The 19,414-nt window shown below is 42.5% G+C and overlaps 1 protein-coding gene across 4 annotated transcripts in view; it reads left to right on the top strand.

The window, feature by feature from the left end:
* ndst1a (N-deacetylase/N-sulfotransferase (heparan glucosaminyl) 1a) overlaps positions 1–19,414 on the top strand; it is a 42,591-nt gene that overhangs the window by 9,568 nt on the left and 13,609 nt on the right. Inside the window, exon 1 of one of the 4 annotated variants that reach the window (XM_040119450.1) lies at positions 18,084–18,133. The exons of the other annotated variants lie outside the window; for them this stretch is intronic. The gene's annotated coding sequence lies outside the window, so the exon portion shown is untranslated. Of the gene's footprint in view, positions 1–18,083; positions 18,134–19,414 lie in introns of those variants that run through there. 4 annotated transcript variants of the gene reach the window in all.

Below are 19,414 nucleotides of genomic sequence, written 5' to 3'. Positions count from 1 at the left end.
AGAAGCTTGGAGTTTTTTTTTTTTTTTTTTGGGCAAAGAAGCTATACTAAGGGAACCATAGTGGGATGTGAAAGCCTGCAAACACAAACAACACCCTACCCCCTCTGTGAAGTGTTAAGTGGCCGGATATGTTTGGTGAATGGGACACAGGTGTCTGGGCCACGCAGTGTGTGCCTGGCCAGAGGTCTGTGTTTGTTTTCTCTCCGTAATGGCCCCCAACTCTCTGCTGTAGCTCGACCAGAGCTCATTGGTTCTCAATGGGCCGGGGTACAGCCCCCCCCCGCTTTTTTTTCTTCTTCTACTGTGGGACTGAGCAGAGGATGAATTTGAGTCAAGAATCTGATAATGAAATTCAAGACATCCCACAACACAATGCTGAGGCTACATATTGAGTAAGTCTGATGCTTTTTAGATTCCCCTTCCTCCTTTATTCTTCCTTTATCCCTCTGTTGCCTCTGATCTACCCCAGCAAAGCAGGCATTTGAAGTTGTCAAGGCTCTGGCTTTATTGTTGAGTCCTCAAAGTGCTTATGTGACAGGTAGAGAAGAGCTGGAAGGGAGTAATGTGACTCCCACGTAGTCCACAGCCTCCATAGTCTCCATCCTCAACACTCTTTGCTCCCACCTACCTCCTGCACACAGGCTTCATGTTTGTGCTGATGTCACTCTGCTGAACTCCCCTTTGTTGAGTAACAGCCCAAAGGTGTGCTTTGGGCTCTTAGGACGACTCAGACACTGCTGCCACAACCCCATACTGTGTCTCCCCAGGGAGTGCAGCAGGGTGAGGTAATGGGTTGTTAACCCCTCGGCCACCTCCATGTTTGGATGTGGTACTGGCAGCAGTGGCTGCTATCAGCACCCTGATCTGATTGTTTGAGTAACCCTGTGGCCTCCACAGATGGCCCGGCCTCTGAGCTGGTTTATGATAACCATACAGTTAATATCTGGCCCACATAACACTCTCCCAGCTTCCTGCCCCCCCCACACTCACACACTCCGCTCCCCTCAAACTCTGCTCTCATTTCTCTCCGCCACCCTCTGTGCTATTGTCTCTGACGCCTTCTCCTGAGTGCCCTGTTTTATTTCTTTATTTCACTCATCTTTTTAAATTCCAGAATCCATTTCTTTTGCCCCCTGGCACAAAGGGTGATGGCTAGAGACGGTGGAGCAAATTAAATTTGGTCTCCCTCTTTTGCTCCCCTCGGACATGGGCACGACGGAACAGTAGAAGGACAACACGAGGAGAGAAAGCTGGACGAAAAAGCCCATTTCCCATGCATGTCTTTCCTCAGGGTTTATAGTGGAGTAACACCAACACCTCTTTAATTTCCTTTTTCTTGCTCACTCCTCGGTCTTGCTCTCGCTGCTGCTATTCCCTCTCACACAGCCTAACCTGAAGGTCTCTTTGCTCTTGCTACCACTGCTAACACAATCTGACCCAGTTTATTAGTTAAGGTCTAGTGAATCATTAATCGAGGTTATCTAACTGTTCCTGTAATGATTCCGCTGTGACTCGTGTGTCAGAGCCTCTCTGTGTTCGTAACTGATCAAGCTGTACCCTCATGCTTCTTGCTCTACACATTTGTACTCTATCATAACCATCTTGCAAAAGAAAAAGCGTCGTCCCTCAAGATAGACTATATGTTTAATAGGTGTGCTGTGCACTGTAATATGTCATTGTGTCAGAGCACAATACGAGGACTAAGTGCACTGAATGCAAATTAATCTTGTGGGGTGGCAGCAGCTGAATAGAGTATGGTTTTGGGGAAAGCAGGGGAGCGAGGGGAGGGACAGAAGGAGGGCTAATAGTGGCGACAGCAAAGAGAGGGAGAGAAAAGAGCATGTGAGGAGGAGGTGGAGGGATGTGGGATGTAGTCATCGCCAGGCCCATTCATCATGCAGTGCCTGCTGGGATGCGCTGGGGTCAGTCCCGCACAACACAATTACAGCCTGTTCTGGTGTGTTGTGCTCGGCTCCACTGTGTTCTGACTATGTTCTGTTGTCTTTTGTTAGATTTCCTCTGTTCTAGCTCTCTTGTTTTCCACTTTGCGTGCTTTCTTCCCTGCTCTGCTCTGTACACTTCTGTTCAGTGGCAGATTTCTCATCTCTTCTTTTTCCTCGTGTTACATATTTTTGAACTTGCTGCTCAAGCTATTAGTAAATGATTTGCTGAAGTTCTTGCAGCAAAATATCTCAATTAGCTGAGAATTTGTTGTGTTTTTCTTGTTGTGTTTCTTTGAGTCTTAAACTCTCTACTTTGTCTTTTGCAATAAATTGCTATATTTTGCACTTGTGGAGTCGCTGCTTGCTGGGCTGTTGCACCAGACTTCTTTCATCCACATCTGAATTGCAGCCTCTAGCTTGATTCATGAGATTGACAGGCCTGGTTGGCATGGGGGTATGAGATGCTAGTAAGCATGTTGTTTATCCTTCCTGCCTGACAGTCCTTTATGAGCTTACAGATGTTTCAAGAAAGCTGTAAATATCTGTTGTGTGCTCTACTGTCAGTTGACAGCTATTCCGATCATAAGGATATCTCTGTCTTCCTGTCCGTGTGTATTCTTCGTGCAGTGAAAGTTTTCCCTGCCAGGGAGCCTTTAGGTGGTTGGAAGGTTTAAATGAAAACATCATGCGAGGATCCAGCAACACCAAATTTAGAAGGCTGATCGGGATATTTTAGTTAATATCACAATACATGGCAGGACTTTAAGTTGTCACTGTGGCATGTCACACAACTATTTGGTACTTTAAGAAACAAACTTTATATTAAGTCTGCCATTTTCTTAAAAGAACCAGTTAGTATTTTATTTTGGAAAATATACATTATAGGTATGGCTGGGCAATATATTGAATTAATTTGATTAATTCAAGTTTTTGTTTTTGAACAATTTGAAAAATGCCTAAAATACAAAATCAAGTACCTCCTCCGCTCTTACCCAAACGCCAGCATCAGCAGTTCGATGTAGTTACAACAGTAACGTAGTCTGTTGCCATTTCCTTGGAGAGGCCTACATGTCTGAGGTTTGCTGATAAACAATGAGCTTAAGTAACAGCAGCCACAGGTGCAAACTACAACAAAATGGTACCAAAGAAAGGTATTCATGTTGTCTCAGTGATATTGAGATGTTTCGGTTTTCCAGGGTCCGATTTGGAACAGACCACTATGCTGTGTAAGGTTTGCAAAAACTCTATTAGAACTAAAAGGAACAGCATGACAAACCCGCTCCAGCACCTGAAACAAAAGCATGCAGTAGAATAGCTGCAATGTGTGTCTTTTCAAGATTCTGATGCAAGCCCCCATCCCATTTCCAAAACCACATCTAAAAAGCATCCAACTTTAGCTGCCTAATTTTCCAGTGTCACCACAATTGACAAGACAGGTTGTTGTTGTTGTACTTTGTTGATATTGCATATACATGGTGTATAGTTTTTAATAAAGAAAATTATTTTTGAAACATGTTTTGGCTTGAGTTTATGTAGACAGAAATAAAAAATCGATTTAAAATCGTGAATCCTCCATAACACTGTAAAAAAAATTGAGATCAAACTATTTGGCCATATAACCCAGCCCTAATTAAACTGCATAATGTAATGCTAGGGTTGCAACTTAGTTATTTTCATTATTGATTACACTGATCATTATTTTCCCAATTAATTGAGTAATTGTTTGGTCTATAATGTCACAAATGTCATAAATGCTTGGCGTATGTTCCTAAACCCCAAGGTCTTCCGTGATGTCCAAACAACATTTCAAAAACCCGAAACTGTTGAATTAACTCTTGTATATGACAAAGAAAAGCTTTGCAGTTAAGAAGCAGGAACTAGCTGAATTGCTGTTGTTGTCAGTTGTTATCAATTAATCGTTTAAGCTTCATATAATACAGTGTATGTAATATATACTTCATGATGGAAACAAAATGGCATGAGCAAATATTAAGAGGTCAGACTGAGTTTCTGTCTAGGGCAGTTTATGTCTTGTTAATGAGTGAGTCATAGCAGGTTCCAGTTTAGTGTTTGAGTTTTAATGATGAGGCTGCTACTTTCTGGTTTACATTTAAATGACAAAGTGTGCCTTTGTAATTAATGACATCATTAGTGCAACTGGTCATGTTTTGTAATATATCATGTTGATTATGGTGGAACATTATGCAGCAAAAGTTCCTCTGTTTTTTAGATTTTCTTTTTTAGATTTTTCTTTAGTCTCATATGTAATTTTATAGATTGACCTGCCAAAAAAAAATATAGCGATAGAGAGAGAGAGAGAATTCTTTTTTCTTCTCTCCATCAAATGACACATACTCACTGTTCTTCTAGAAATGTATCCTTACTGTTTATTAAACAGCATGAGGACCATGGGGAATTGTGGGTTTTTCTTTGTTTGTGTTTCAGTGCATTGCTGTGTTCTCCGCATAGAATAATTTCCAGTAGTTGCTGAAAGATTTCTTGTAAGAGAAAGCACCCTCACCCTAAGGTCACAGAAGTTCACTTGCGACCTTAGGGATGTCCTGGGTGGTGGCTTGGCTGATGAGAACTGGTAGGAAGCCTGTAGACTGACTGAAAGAATGACAAATCGTGGCCAGAAAATGCAACAGTTGAAAGTACAGAGCATCTGGAAACAATTTCAAACCATGGATTGTCTTCAGCAGGCTCCATATCAAACTATAAATGTATCCTAATTCCATTCATTTCTTCTATGGGTAGCTTTCACCTAATGATATTGGGCTTTTACTGACAGTCTAATCTAATCAATTAGGTACAGTATAAGGGTCTAACCTTGATCTGAAAGATCCATATATCCCTACAAAGGTTATCAGAACTAAGCAAAATTAAATGAAAAATATTTATTAATTTAGTTAAATAAACACATAGATGAGTTACCGAGAACAACTCAATTTACCCTTTTTTTCTACACCCAAGAGTAGATTTTTAATGATTGACAGACGTCCTAATACTCTAATCATCAGACAAGCCAAGTGGGGAAAAAATAAAACAGGAGTCTGTCTTTGATTTAACCCGGACTTTGAGCTCCTTTTCTAACCTCTACTTCCAACAATAAACCTGGCCATATTGTATTATCTAGGACAAGTTCTAACCACATCCCATGGAGACAGTCTGGGTTTCTAAGTACACCTGCTCAGTGCCTCCCCAACCTGCAGAAACAGCGGCCTGTCTGTCGTCATGTTCTCCTTTGTCTACTCCAATGAAGCTGGGGAGATGTGACAACATGCCTCACATTTCACTCTTCACCTAATTGTGTTGATGTGGATGCTGATATTAGTGTTTTGGTGGATAATCTTCCCAGTGAGAGGAAATGGTGGAGTCATCAAGGGATACGACACAGCTAATTAGACTTGTGTACGCTTCCATGTGTTAGGGGAGAGGTGGGTGGGAAGCGAGGTGGAGCGAGAAGTAGAGGAAAATAAAAAGAAAATGGCTTTTTCCCCTTTGAAAAGGATTTTCATTGATTGAATGGGCTCTGAAAGTTACTTCAAAATCCTGTTTTGAATATGTGGCATATTCTTTGAATGTCTTGCCGCTGCACAGCTGATGGCATCTACTTTCAAGGGACAAATGGGGGAAACCTCAGCATTCATTATTGCCTGACATTTTACCCATTCCACAAATCACCATCTTTGAGAGCTTGAAATGAAAGTAATTTGAAGTTGCACACATAGCAAATGGCATACTGGTACAATAATGCTGTTTTTTGACTTCATCCTCCCCTGAGGAAAGCTGTTAGTAGGTTTGAGTGATTAGGGCCTGAAGCCACTGGCTCTCATTTAGACTGAAGACAAAGCTTCAGTCGTTGCTGCTGGAAAATCAGAAGTAATGAATTAGTGATAAAGGTTTTAAAGACAACACCATTAGAGCGGCTGTCGAGAGGAGGTGGACTGCTTTTTTTTTTTCTTGCAATTTGCAGAGTAGGTCATTTGAAGTCTAAAGGAATACTAGTGAAATGCTTTGGATTTATTTTTCATTTTTGCTCCTTTACTCCTCTGCTTCTTTCTATCTCCCTCTGGCTACTAGTGATAGAAATATTAATCTCATCTCCACTGCGCTGTCCTCATGCGACCTGGAAGTCTACTCTTATGAGGAGTGGTCAACTGTTCTGTCTCTCAGGGTCTTGAACTTCACTGGATTTCGTAATGCATTATGACTCCATCGCTCAGGGATGGGAGGATCAAATAATATATTAAGATTATGTTGCAAACTGTCACATGCCACTTTGTTTGAGAAGTACTATGCCAGCAAAAATTTCTGCAGAGTTGCACTCTAGTAGGTTTTTTCAAAGGCTGCCTGCAGCCTTGTTTGATTTCTGTGTTGGATTTTGACCTATAGCCAAAGATATCCACACCGCCATTAGCGCACATAGTGCCCATATTCGTCCGGCTAATAGTGTCACATTGCCCACCACCCAGCCCGTCTGTGTCCATCTCTGTTAGTGGAGTGAACTCAGTCCTGTCACCTGAGGGATAAACTGTTTGGTAGAAACTGAGGTATGCAGGCCAGATACAGATCCTCCGTTGGTTCAGCTGTTGTGCCCTGTGCAGACAGGGTGGGCACAGCATGCCTCTGTCTCTGTTATTGGAGGAGTTATATAGCTGGGCGAGACATTTACTGTTTGCAAGGAGCTTTTTATACCTCTTTAAATCTCAATTTAGAGTCATAGTAGTCCTTTAGCAGGGGCAAACTTTGTAGTAATTCATTTGCATCGCTTATTGTTAAATAAAATACCAATGGCAACCTCTACAATTTGTTGTATAGTCTATTCCATTGCAAAAAAAAAAGGGGCTCCCACTGAGCAGTCCCATCTTTAACCTCTTGTTTTCAAAGACATTGGTTGATGGTTATGGTTTCGTTGGACGTGGTGGCTTGTCTGAGGTCAGCCCACTTGTGCTGCTGACGGTAGGGTGCCAGTTTTTTTCCCCAATGCTTCAAGCTCTAGACTTGGTTGTTTTCTGTTAAAAAACTAATTAACGAAATAGTTTTTCACCCTCAGATATCAGATCTAATCAGCAAGTGATGAGCTCCCAGGAGTCAGAGTAATCAAATTCATTCTGTACATAGACAAACTGTATGACAGGTCAGTTTATAAAATAAGCAGAATGAATTGTAAGAGTGGAATCTACAAATAGTTTTGATAACTTTTAAATGACAATTTTATCCTGATCTTTGTTTATTTCTGACCTTATTATGGATAAACAAAAGGTCAAACTTCTGGTAATGAGTATAACAGTTGCCTTTACTGCCCTCACATTTCAGCAAAGTAGGTACATCGTGTTTCTAGCCGTTGAGCTTTCCCCCTTGTCCCAGAGATTCCTCAGTTTTATCAAGTGACATGGTACTAGTGGCCTGGTGCTTCAGTTCAAACAAACGTTTCTGTGACCTGGGAGTGATGTTGACAACAACCTCTGCACTTTCCCTAACCTGCCTCCATTATTTAAGGAAAACGACCCTTTCTTTGTTGGGTGAAGAAGAGGTGACAGTGAGCAAAGTAATGGGATGTTACAAGTTCCTGTCAGTGCAACTAGGAGTGTCTGTGACAGCTGGATAATGAACATCATGCTGTCTCTCTCTCTCAGCCATCACTTCACCTTTCCTCAGCCTCGCCCATTCACTTGATACCACGGTGACATCACCCTTGCATAATGGCATCCAGCCTCCTTCCCGTCCCTCTTTTGCTCTCATCAGCTGCTTGCTCTAATTAGATGAGGGTGATTTCAATAAAGTTACTGTCGTCCTCACTCCATTAGTTATATTAACACTCGGATTCCTGCCCTGGAGTCGTCTATCTGTCCTCCGCCTTTCACCAGGGGGGCCAATCCTCTTCTTTTCATGGATCTGTGTAACCTAGTTACTGAGGCCCAGCAGGGGAGGCCAATCAATTAATGAACAAAGGAGCCCGCTCACTGAGCAGTGGCGCGAGTCTGGGACTATAAACAGGGCGCTCCCAAAACATGGTCACTGTCAGTTCATTGCTCATCTGATGGATGTTGTTTTGCTTCGTTGTTTTGCACGTGTGTGAGTGTGTGTCTGAGTACTATTTCAGAAGAGTGTAAAGCCATTTGATACTGCTTATGTTACCTGTTTGAACACACTACCAGCCAATATTCAGGTATCTCTTATTGACAATGAGAGACAGAAAGGGATGGATTTAGACATTTTTGTCAGGAAAGCACCAACAGTCTTCTCTCGCTTTAATGTTTCATCATATTTGACATGTAAATGGACTGGCATTTTCTGCCACTGTGCTGTGAAAAGCCTCAGAAATAAAACATTCTAGATGTTTTCTAAAAACCTCTGATTCCCTCAGACAAAATGTGAAGTTGAGCTGACAAATTAGGTATGTATTCAAAGGTTAAACGTCCATAGGTGTGGGGTTCTGATCAGTGTCCCCTGGCAACAGGCAGATTTTGGATGGACAGCCCTTCTCTTCTGCCCACCTGTGCTTTCTCTCTATCTTTCACCACCTTCTCATCCTTGCCATTTCTCAGTACCTCTTGTCATCCTGCTGAGTCCCCCAATTTTTTTCCGCGCCTCACCTTTTTTTCCCCATCCGTCAGGTCTACCCCTCATTCTCTCCCATCTTTCTTCTCTCCAGCCTCCCGGTCTCTCTGTCATCCCTTTTTTCTTAATCCGGCTTTTTGTCCCCAGTGTTCCCATCCCTAGAGTTTCCAGCTCGGTCTCCCTGTGTGTGAGATCAGGGAGCAGGCTGTTGTAACAAGCTGTTGAATAATGTAAGCACAGGGCTATAGGCCAGAGTTTCAGTTAACCCTTTGATCTCTGATCACACAGTGGGTGAGGCGGACACATCATAAATGACAGCTCGACAGCAGGGGAAAGCAGCCCAAAGGCCTCTTTGCTTCCGTCTTCTCCCAACTCTTACCTAAAGGCTTAAGTTCCCCCATCCGGTTTCATTGTCATGGCCTTTGTCAGCAGGAACACAGTGAGCTTCCCTAGCCTTTGTTATTATTCTAACACTGATGTATAATTAAAGGGTTGGAAAAGGCGATGTTGAATAATTGATATTGGAGCAAAGATGTCATGGCATCCTGAACCTTATTGTACACAGTATTTTTACTTGCAGTGTAGATAAAAGATTTACCAGTTTGCGTTCTTTCTGGTCGTCTAGTTCAGTCTGCACTGATTCATTGTGGCACTGTGCTCCCCTCTGACTGACTGAGGAGCTATTGTCATGATTTCATTCAGACTTACTGCACCTTTGTGTATATTTTTAAGTGCCAAAACACAAGGCCATGGGCTGTAGAATAGTTGTATTAAATCCTCAGCAGCAGTCAAGTTTTTACGTGTGTTACCAATTTGTATCAATTAACTGGCTGAGTCACGCATTTCCAGTCTCAAAAAAAGCATAGCCAGCAAAAAGGTCTCATTAACCCTTTGTGATCAATACTTTCTAGTTAGCTTTAGAGCCTCATATCCTGAGGCTAGGGTGCATGGATATGCTGGACTGATTGGAAGTTTCCCTTAAGGAGGTGAAGGATTGCAGTGGGACTGGGGATGTTTTGGCAAGAGTGGAGAGGGAGTGGAGATGGTACTTCATGGCTGGATCAGTTTACTACTTCCGACCCCCCACTTCCATTACCACACCTGTTACAGCCAGCAGGAGGGGAAAACACAACACCAATCTGGGTGTGTAAGTGTGTGTGTAAATTGATTGTGTGTGTATATGTGAGAGAGTGGAAACGGCTGTTTGTGTGCTCAGGAGAGCAAATGGCTGAGAGGCATATCAAATGAGAAATGTGTTACATAGGGTTTACAGTGACGGCGTGTGCCTGGACCACATTGACTTTGACAGCTGCTGGCCTGTTATGGATGGGTGGCAGGAAACAGATTTTAGATTTTACATGGCTAACACACTACGTGACAGTCTGCTTTTTAGATTGGCTGTTTGTACCCATTACCCGCTGCAGAGCCACATACACACAGCAACACACATGACCACACGTATACACATAATTAAAAAGTCTGTGTGTGTGTGTGTGTGTGTGTGTGTGTGTGTGTGTGTGTGTGTGTGTGTGTCTGTGTGTCTGTGTGTGTCTGTGTGTGTCTGTGTCTATGTGTACGTTGCTGCAGAGTGGCATTTAATCCAAAAACTCTGACAGGCTTTCCTTGAACTGACAGGGAAAAGCATAGCTCTCTTCCCACCAAGACACATACACCTCTCTCCCTCTCTGTCTCCCCCTCTATCTCTCTCCGTCGCTCTCTCTCCTGCACTCCTCCAAAATAAAAAATAATTAAATACTGTTTTGATGTCAAAGTGTTGTGTTCCAGAACGTACACCATGCATGCAGCTCTGTGGAGGCTTGACCCTGTGCACAGGCTTCAGCAACCCCCTTCTGTAAACTGATATCTCTGTGTGTGTGTGTGTGTGTGTGTGTGTGTGTGTCTCTGTGTGTGTGTCTCTGTGTGTTTTTGGTGTCACGGTAGGATACACAGCAGCTGTAGAGGCAGCAGTGAAGAGGGGAAATGGGAAGAGCCAGCACAGTAGACAGAGCCCAGATAGACCTGTCAGCTTTGTGACACCCACACATACCTCACCCTCTTGTCCAGGATGAGAAAAGAGGAGGGGAAAGCAGCTTGGCTTGGGGACAGGTAGAGCGCTTCGGTGAGGGGCTGAAATAGAGAGAGTCTTGAGTAGTGGCAGAGTTAAGACTAAGGCTGTGAAAGTGAGCTGTGGCAGGAGTGTTTATTTTGGGGAACATGAAGAGACTTAAAGGAGAGGAGATAGGAGACCTGGCAGGTATAATGCCTAAAAAAAGTATTCAGCTTCCTTTGACTTTTCTTTTAGATTTTCTTTTTGTTTGTTTTTTTTATTTTTTATTTTGTTTTATGGTTTTACTACTTTGAATCACCATAGATGTAATTAAGCCCTCCTTATGCTAATCATCAGATAAATACTCCCTCAGTGCTAAAGTAAAAACCTCAAAATTAACCTCAACTAAGTACAAATAAGAAACAAAAAATAGTGATTGAAGTATTTATCCACATCAAGTCACTACTTAGTAGTAGCTCTAGTCTGGCAGAAATTACAGGCCTATGTTGGGGGGGACAGGTCTGTATCGGTCCATGTACACCTATTAAAAAACTGCACGTACTCTGTCAAGTGTCTTGAACTGCAAGTTTAATGCCCTGCAGCTAATTCATTGTTGTTTATAGGTCATTCCTGTGTAGCTTTTGGCCTATACTTGGGCTTGATGTCTTATTGAATCATAAATGTTCTCCCAAGTCACAGTTTTCTCTCAAACTGCAGCAAGTTTGCCCATAGGTTTTTGCTGTTTTTATTTTAGCCTCTACATCCACTATTCTTCTTTGGCTTACACCAAAACACAGCATTCAGTATAATGACCAAAAAAGTGTATTTTGGTCTCATCACACTATAAAATCTACTCAGACTTTGTTTCAGATTCTCCCGTATCCCTTCTGACAAACACTAGCTGAGATGTCATGTCTGTTTTTTTTAAACAGTGGCTCTCTCTTTGCCAGTCTGCTGTAAAACCGTGACTGTTGAATCACCCAGGCAACAGTTGTTGAGCACACTCTTCCCATCTCTCAGCCACGAAACCCTGTTGAGTCTTCAGAGCTGCTACAGGCTCCTGGTGGCCTTTACACTAGTGTCCTTCAGTACAGAGATGGTCAGTCTTTGAGGGCAGCCTTCTCTTCGCAGATACACTGCTGTGATACACGGATTAAGTTCTACTTAAAGACTGACCTAACTGTACGACAAGGGATAATTCATTGTCTTTTTCTTTGTGTTTTGTTTAGAATGTTCCTTCGTCTTCATAATGTAGTTTTTGACAGGGAAATGCCAATTGTTGCGCCATCCAGATATGCGTGTATTTAATATCAGGTGTGTACTTTACATTCGTTTTCACATCTTAATGACACACGCTTGCTTCCCATTCAGTTTATTATGCAGCTTCTGAAACCTGCCGGCACTGGTTAAGTGTCATCCAAAAACTTAATCAATCTTATATTTATTGATCAATTTGTGTTTGATAATGTTTGGTTGAACTAATGTCATAACACAGAAAAAGTGACACGTTTGGAAATTGGGGAGAGTAGCGGAGCTTAACTGTGGTTGTGTTTTTAAAAAACCGCGATTGAAGCAAAAAATATGAGAGACAGAGAGAAGAGAAAATCTGGAGCTGAGCCTCAGTTTCAAAAAACACACAGGATTTGTAATAGGATTCATGACTGGGGCTGCAGTTGGGAGGGTAATTATTGTTGTTGCAATAAGACAATCATGAGGCTGGGTATTTCTCTGCAGTTGGAGTTTTCACACATTTACTGCCTACAATTACAACTATGAGGGTGTGTGTCAAGTGTGTATTGTTTGTTTATGTAAACCATACTGTATACAGCCCTCAAGACCAATTTCCACATCTATCCATTTATCTGTTGTTCTTGATTGTGCTTTGAAAGCAAGCTGATGATTATGAGCGTGTTTTCATGCAGGAGGAAAAATCCTATCCGTTTGATCTCGCAGGCAAAAATATGGGCAACAAAACAGAATCTCATCTCTTGTGTCAGCTATTCTTCCACACCGCGATATTCCCATGGGAACACATTTCTGCTGCGCAAATCACATTCGGATCAGTGCGGGCTGTTTCTTATCTGAAAGAAGGGAAGATGGAGGAGGGGAGTGTAACTGTGTGTGTGTGTGTGGGGGGGGCGGTCGGGTGAAGAGGAGAGGCAGCCCCACTGGGAACAATAAATGATAATACCTGAAATTCACTGGGCGGCCTCCTGAATCTTAGCTCATCATCATTTCATGAGTAGGAATTGTACTTATCCCTATTACAGCCCAGGATACATCCTGGGCTCGGCTGTTTTCCTTCGGTCTCTCCCAGATTGATTGAGTAGATTAGACAGTTATATTGTTTACGTGTGTGCCACAGCCCATGTTACAGCATGACTTGGGATTTTATTATTAGTTTGATTTGTTTTGTTTTGTTCATCATCAGGAACATTGTTGTTGTTGTTGTTTGATTGCATCTCTGGTTCACATTGGGTCAGCAAATCTGTTATGGCTGTTCCACTGCAAGTGTAAAAGTCTTAATTAAACTACTGTGCTTTAGTCAGAGTTTCCGTGGAGCTCCGGATAGGTTTTCTCCACTAAATAGGCTGTTGATTTGATCGTCAGACCCTGCAGCATGAAACTGCGCTGACAAGTACTGTTATCTCTACTTGCCTCTTCCACTCAGAACCCCCCTAATTCCCACTCACACATTCTCACACACACACACACAAACACACACAGACGTGCCTCATCCACAAGAAGTATAACTTTCATCTCTGAGTGATGTCTATTGTCTGTATAAGGGGAGACCCATTACGAATCCTTAGTCCCAACGGAGACATTGTGCTGCCCGCCTTGTCCTTCAGCAGTGTCCTGAGATGACGGTAGATAAACATTGGGAACAAACAGTCACTCCCAGCAGCATTGATCTGGCTCCCTCGGCCCTCCCTGCTCTCACCAACAACACCACATTGATTCCACCTACACTCAATTTATATGAAAGCCACCCTGCCCCACCTCCCTTTTCCACCAGGACTGACAAAAATGATAAATGACCAATCCCTTCCTCCCTCTGCCACCACCTCCCCGTGCCTCATGTTGGCTGTCCGAGGCACTACAAGCCTATTTCTCCCCTCAGAAATCCAATAGAGTGAGTTCCCCCTTTTATTGGAAGTGTAGGTTTTGGGTTGTTGTTTTGTTTTTTGCAGGAGAAAGAAGAGGGTGGGGAGTTATTAATTGCTTCAGGTCCTTCCTACAAATTTCACACATAAACATGTAACTGGCGTAATTTAAACCTAGCAGGACATCCATATGCATGATGTCCAACCATCAAAAAAGACGAATGAAGGGAATTATCATGTATTTCAACGGCACACACCCTAGGATCTCCTCTCCTGTGGCTGCTGGATAATAGTCTGCGATGTCACTCAAATATGAAATCATATGCAGTGCCTTCAAAGTAGGGTCAATTATTTCTTTGTCATTGGCTTAATCAGTCCATTCTCTCATTATGTATCTGATTAATCTGTCCACCGCATAATCACATGAATTAGAATGCAGTTAATTCAGACATGACACCTTGGCATTTTGGATCTGTTGTCACGTGTGAACAATAATAGTTTGACTGATTGTCTTAATGGAGTTTCAGCTTACTGCAGTATTTTTTATACGCATCTCTTCTCTGTGCTGTCCTTGACTCCCTCTCAACTGCTAATAAAGGCAGTGTACAAATGACATCTTTCCATGTTCTCAACTGTTCTTTAATTGTACACATCCAGTGTCCCAATGCCTGTAAATGGGGCACAGTGTGTCTATAAATAGATTTATTGTGGTAGTGAGCTGCTGGTGGTTATCAGCAGGGGGGTTGTGTGTGTGTGTGTGTGTGTGTGTGTGTGTGTGTGTGTGTGTGTGTGTGTGTGTGTGTGTGTGTGTGTGTGTGTGTCTGTGTGTCTGTGTGTGTGTGTGGTGCTTTTTATGTGCTGCATGGAGGTGGCTGAGGCTACTGATGAAGGTACTGGTTCCCCTCTTCCCCACAGCCCAGGGGAGTGATACCATTGAGCAAAGTCTACATTTCACATCTTAGCCCCACCGTTCCCTGTCCTTGCTTTGTTTCCAGCCCGCCACAATTTTCCCATGGCTTCCACAGCTCATCCGCACAGCTTTTCCCACTGTGAGGTAATCCATTCTACACCTCCTGTCACTCTCAGATCCCCCTCCACCTATAGCCCCTGCTTGAGAGCCCAGATCTGAAGAGGACGTGAGGTTTGGAAGTCTGTCTAAGATGAAAAAGACTTAGAGAGTGTCATGTATATTTTATTCTCTGCCCTCCGTGTTTTTATTCATCTTGGTCCTAATCGCCCCCACATAATATGAATCTGTAATCATGCCATTATGCCCGTGCCTTCTCAGGTTAACTTCATGGAGGATGATATCTGTGGTGATGGGATCTGACATGATTCTTCTAATGGAAGTCTAAGGGTGGGATCTTGCTCTGTCTGGTGCAGAATATACAGTACAGTAATGGTACAGAGATGCCCCAATTCTCTCTAATTGCCATTGAACACACTTTTGCTGTCTTCCCATTCTGTTCATAATTGCTCTTAGGAAAAGATTGCATTCCCTTGACTGGATTTGAAGATGAGTCTCTGCCTCTTTGTCCTATTACTGTGTCACCGAATAACATCACAATCATTTCAATTATGACAGCACTGGGAGCGAGGTCTTCAAGTAGGGCCTTGAGATGTAATTGAAGGGGCACGGTCGAATTGAGGAAAGGCATTTTTTTTCTATGGCATTTGCTAAGTCTTGGGAACAGTAAATTGAGGTGCTGAAAAATGATGTGATAATTCAGCCGCACGGTTTTGGTTGGGGAAATGTTCTGAAAGTCACTTTCTAGAGAATTAGAAGGCAAAACTTAATTTCCCTCCCGAGTCCTCTGTCCTTCACGCAGTGGCACGAAATGAATTGATGAGACAGAGGGAGAGGGAAGTGTCGGTGTAAATGTTAGCAGCTAAAATGAAGCTGCCTGCTTGTGCATTCAGATTGGCTGAAGGGTGGGAGGCGGAAGCTGGAAAGAGGATACACCGCTGCGTTCCACACTATTTCACGGCCTGAGCCTTTAATCGTAGCAGCCACAATGGATGCATAAAATGGAATTCAAATTTCAGATTGATTGATTCTATATATTGATGAATGCAAGGGCTTGCTTAAGGGGAAAAAAGTAACCTCTTTAAGAAAACGAGTCTGTGCTCCTCTCGTGTGCCTGTTTTGCTGCTTTAGATGTGCTTCAAAAGAAATATGAAAATTCTCATTTTTTGATGTTTAATCTCTTGCAAGAAAGGGTAGGAAGCTGAATGCAAATGCAGAAATTTGATTTAGCTTTGCTTCTTAAGGCTTGTGGTGGGAAAATTCCAACACAGCAGTCTTGTAGCTGTTGACAGTTGTCACAACACCTCGAAAACTGTAGATTTGGAGTTTGTCGTCGCCTCAGGTTTTAGTAAAGGCCTCTAAAAGAGCAACACATGCACCACCAAAACAAGACTCGGAGTGAAGATACATAGCAATCGACCCCCCTCTTAAAATAATTCTCAATCCTCACCTTCCTCACCCTATTGTGACTTGTTTCTTAATCCCCTCAAGGCATCTCACATAGTAACAGAGCTGGCATAAGAACATTCGGTACTGTTTGCAGTGTCGAGATTAACGGGATTACAGATTAGGGATTACATTGTCGTCATTCTTACCCATTTAACCTTGACCCATACCCTGCTGAAATAATTCAAACGGTCAGTCCAAACTTGTTGTTTGTGTTTGTAAACCCTGCGTGTTTGCCAAAAAGCTCAGTAATATTTATTCGGGAATAAAAAACAAAAGAACTACAAAACATTTGTGTGCTTTGTTGTGCGATAATTTGGATTGTAGATCTTCTAATGAGTCTCTCGGGTCGGTGTTCACTGTGATCAAGCCACAGTGGTACATGCACATCAATACACAAAGAGAGAAAAGTGACAACAACAGTAGCCTTTTGAAGAATGTCCTATGGATTACCGCCTTCCCTCTATTTCCATCTGCACACTTTCCATGCCTCTGAACACAACGTAACTTCACCGTTTCCATGGAGAACGTGCGGTTGCCAAGGCCTGTGGTGATTGAACACAGAGGGTAGTCGTTTATTTCTGTCAGACAGCGATGAGGGGACGGATTGGGAAGAGGGGCAGCAGGGGTAGAAGGGGGAAGCGCAGGGTCCTGAGAGGCTCAGAGGGTCCAGCTCTCCTTTTTAAAAGTTTATTTGTCGAAGGGATCACCTACAGCTAGTCTGACTCCGGTTGACAGTGTTAATGTACTGACTCTCCTCACAAGCCCTGGGACACTTAGTCTTATTCACACTTTAAAAGAAGTGCAAGCGCTGTGTCAGGGAGGGAAGGGAAAGAGGGGACAGGACGTGTGAGGCTACATATGGCCAATCTTAGCGTTGTTTATCCAGAGAGTTGTTACAGCTGAGGACCAGGCTCCATCCCCCTGTTCCTCATCATCTCTCATTAATCTAGCAGTATGGTTCTGGCCTGCTTCCCATGATGTAGAGTGAGCAGGTTTGAGTGACCACCCACCCTGAGGAGAAGCATTAGTCTGTCCTCCCGGCCGTCACCTGCTATTGTTTATGCCGCCACTTCATTCTTTCGCCATCATTCAGCTGCTATAAAAGGATGAGGGAAATATTTTAATTGATGTTTTCAAAGCCTTAAAATTGATGATTGCCCTTGGGGGTGAATTTCTCGCTCATTTCTCCCACCATGCTGTTTTTTCTCAAGGTATTGTAGCTGATCATCTTGTCATTTCCTCTGCTTTTGTCTCCCTATCCACTTGCATTTTTGACTATCTCCCTTTTTTGTTTTTTTTGCTTTTTTGCTCTCTTTCCTCCCTTTGGTCCAACTACCACCCCCATTTAGGGGGATAGAGCTCATATTCAGAAATCTTTCTATCATTGAGAATGAAAAGGTTGGCTATCAGATACATATTAGTCTCCATCTGTTTCTCTTTTATGCATGAGTTAAGACACTGACTCTTTGGCAGACTGTAACACTCGGGTCTCTACGCTTTATCTTACGGATATGTCTGCTGGCTATACCTCTCATCAGCTTCTGCTAACATGAAATATTCATGGTCTCTTTTTCTTCCGCCTCTACCTTTTTTGCATCTATTATTTTGGAGGAAGGAGGATAGAGAAGTTTGCGGTTGTATCTTGGCTTCTTCCAAGGTATACGTGGCACATAGTCTTCAAGTAGAAGACACATTAGGTGAGAAGGGTGTACAGACATTTGAGATCCATTAGCCATTATTCCATTCAGTCTGTGCTGTATCCTCATCTCCATTATAGTCTAATGTATTGTACTCTCTATTTAGCTAGCCTGATCTCACTGCTTCACACTTGAGGCCTTGAGCTTTCCCTTTATTTGTGTCAGAGTGCGCTCTCTCTCTCTCTTTCTCTCTCTGTCTCTCTCCCCCCCCCCTTCCTTTCTTCAGTTGCAGCTCTCTGTATCATGGACTGAAGGTCAACATTGGGAGGCAGTCATCACTGCTGCGAACTGGGCAAGAAGTGAGCTTTCCTGTGTCCCTGCTCTGTTTGCATTGTGTTACCATTGAATCTTGCTCCCAAGATCAGTGTTGTTAGAGTCATGGCACAGCTTATTGTCATTCTGCAGACATTTCATTCTGATTAATCATTAAGAGCAAATTACTTTAAAAATAGCCTCTTTCTTAAGGGGTGGGGCTTAGTGATGTGTGTTTAAAATCATTATGCATTATTAATAAAGTTATTTACCTATATCAGTCTGATAGGGAACATGATGCATGTACTGATGTTCAAAGTAAAGAACTGTTGTTCACTGTTGTGCACAATGAGTTTTTTGTTACTTGCTCATAGCTATAAACTTCAGCAACAGAAAGATGATGTGGACTTTTAGTGAGGAACACAAAATGTAAACAAACTTTTTTTTTTTTCTGCAATAAAACTCCACAGGGCAGCTTGAATCAACTGAAATTTAATCAACAGCTCAGATAATTGATGAATTATTTAAGTCACTTGTCAAGGAACATTTCCATTCATTGGTCTTAGCCTCTGAAATGTACATAAAAGTAGCCGCTTTTTTCTCTTTCTAATCATTTCAATTTAATATCTTTTGATCTTCAAACTGTTGGCTGGAAAAAAAACGAGCAGTGAGAAGACATCATGTCAGCTTGGGCTTTGGGAACTAATGATGGGTGTGTTTTGTTTTTTTTGTTTGTTTGTCTTTTTTTCATTTTCTGATATTTTATAGACTAAACTACTAATCAGTTATTTAATAGAATAGCAAACTAATTAGTCAATAATGAAAATAATCTTTAGTTGGAGCCCTAGATTCTGCTGAAAGTCAACAAATGATAAAGTAGACTTATTGCCCACGCCCTGATAACTAGAATTTGGTGATAAGAAACCTCATTGCACATTTTTATTTATTTGTTTTGTAAGTGGCAACACAAACCCTTTGCCCAAGCGACCTTAAAGCAGTTGGGCCTCAGTGTGTAGTGTTGAAAGTCGTCTCCCCTGTCCTCTTTTCTGCTTCACTGTTTCGAGCAGCAGTCACTTCCTGTGGCTAATCATACTTTGATATGCCTTGGCACGAACCCTGGCTCCCTCCAGAAATGAACAAACAAGGTACCAGGGTCCCTTCAAGCGACCAGGGCTGTTGGTTTTTGTCTGCTCCTCTGTGATACATTCTCTGAACGCCCACTGTTTTTGCACGGCCTCTCTTTACATTAGACTCTGCCTCCCTGTGAAGATGAAACTTGGACACGACTCAGAGAAAAAGAAGTGTGATTTTCTTCCACTGCAGGGAGA

The sequence above is a fragment of the Xiphias gladius genome, chromosome 23 (genome assembly GCF_016859285.1).
Source record: "Xiphias gladius isolate SHS-SW01 ecotype Sanya breed wild chromosome 23, ASM1685928v1, whole genome shotgun sequence".
In the NCBI taxonomy this organism is placed as follows: domain Eukaryota; kingdom Metazoa; phylum Chordata; class Actinopteri; order Istiophoriformes; family Xiphiidae; genus Xiphias; species Xiphias gladius.
This window is presented reverse-complemented; position numbering and strand designations above follow the sequence as displayed.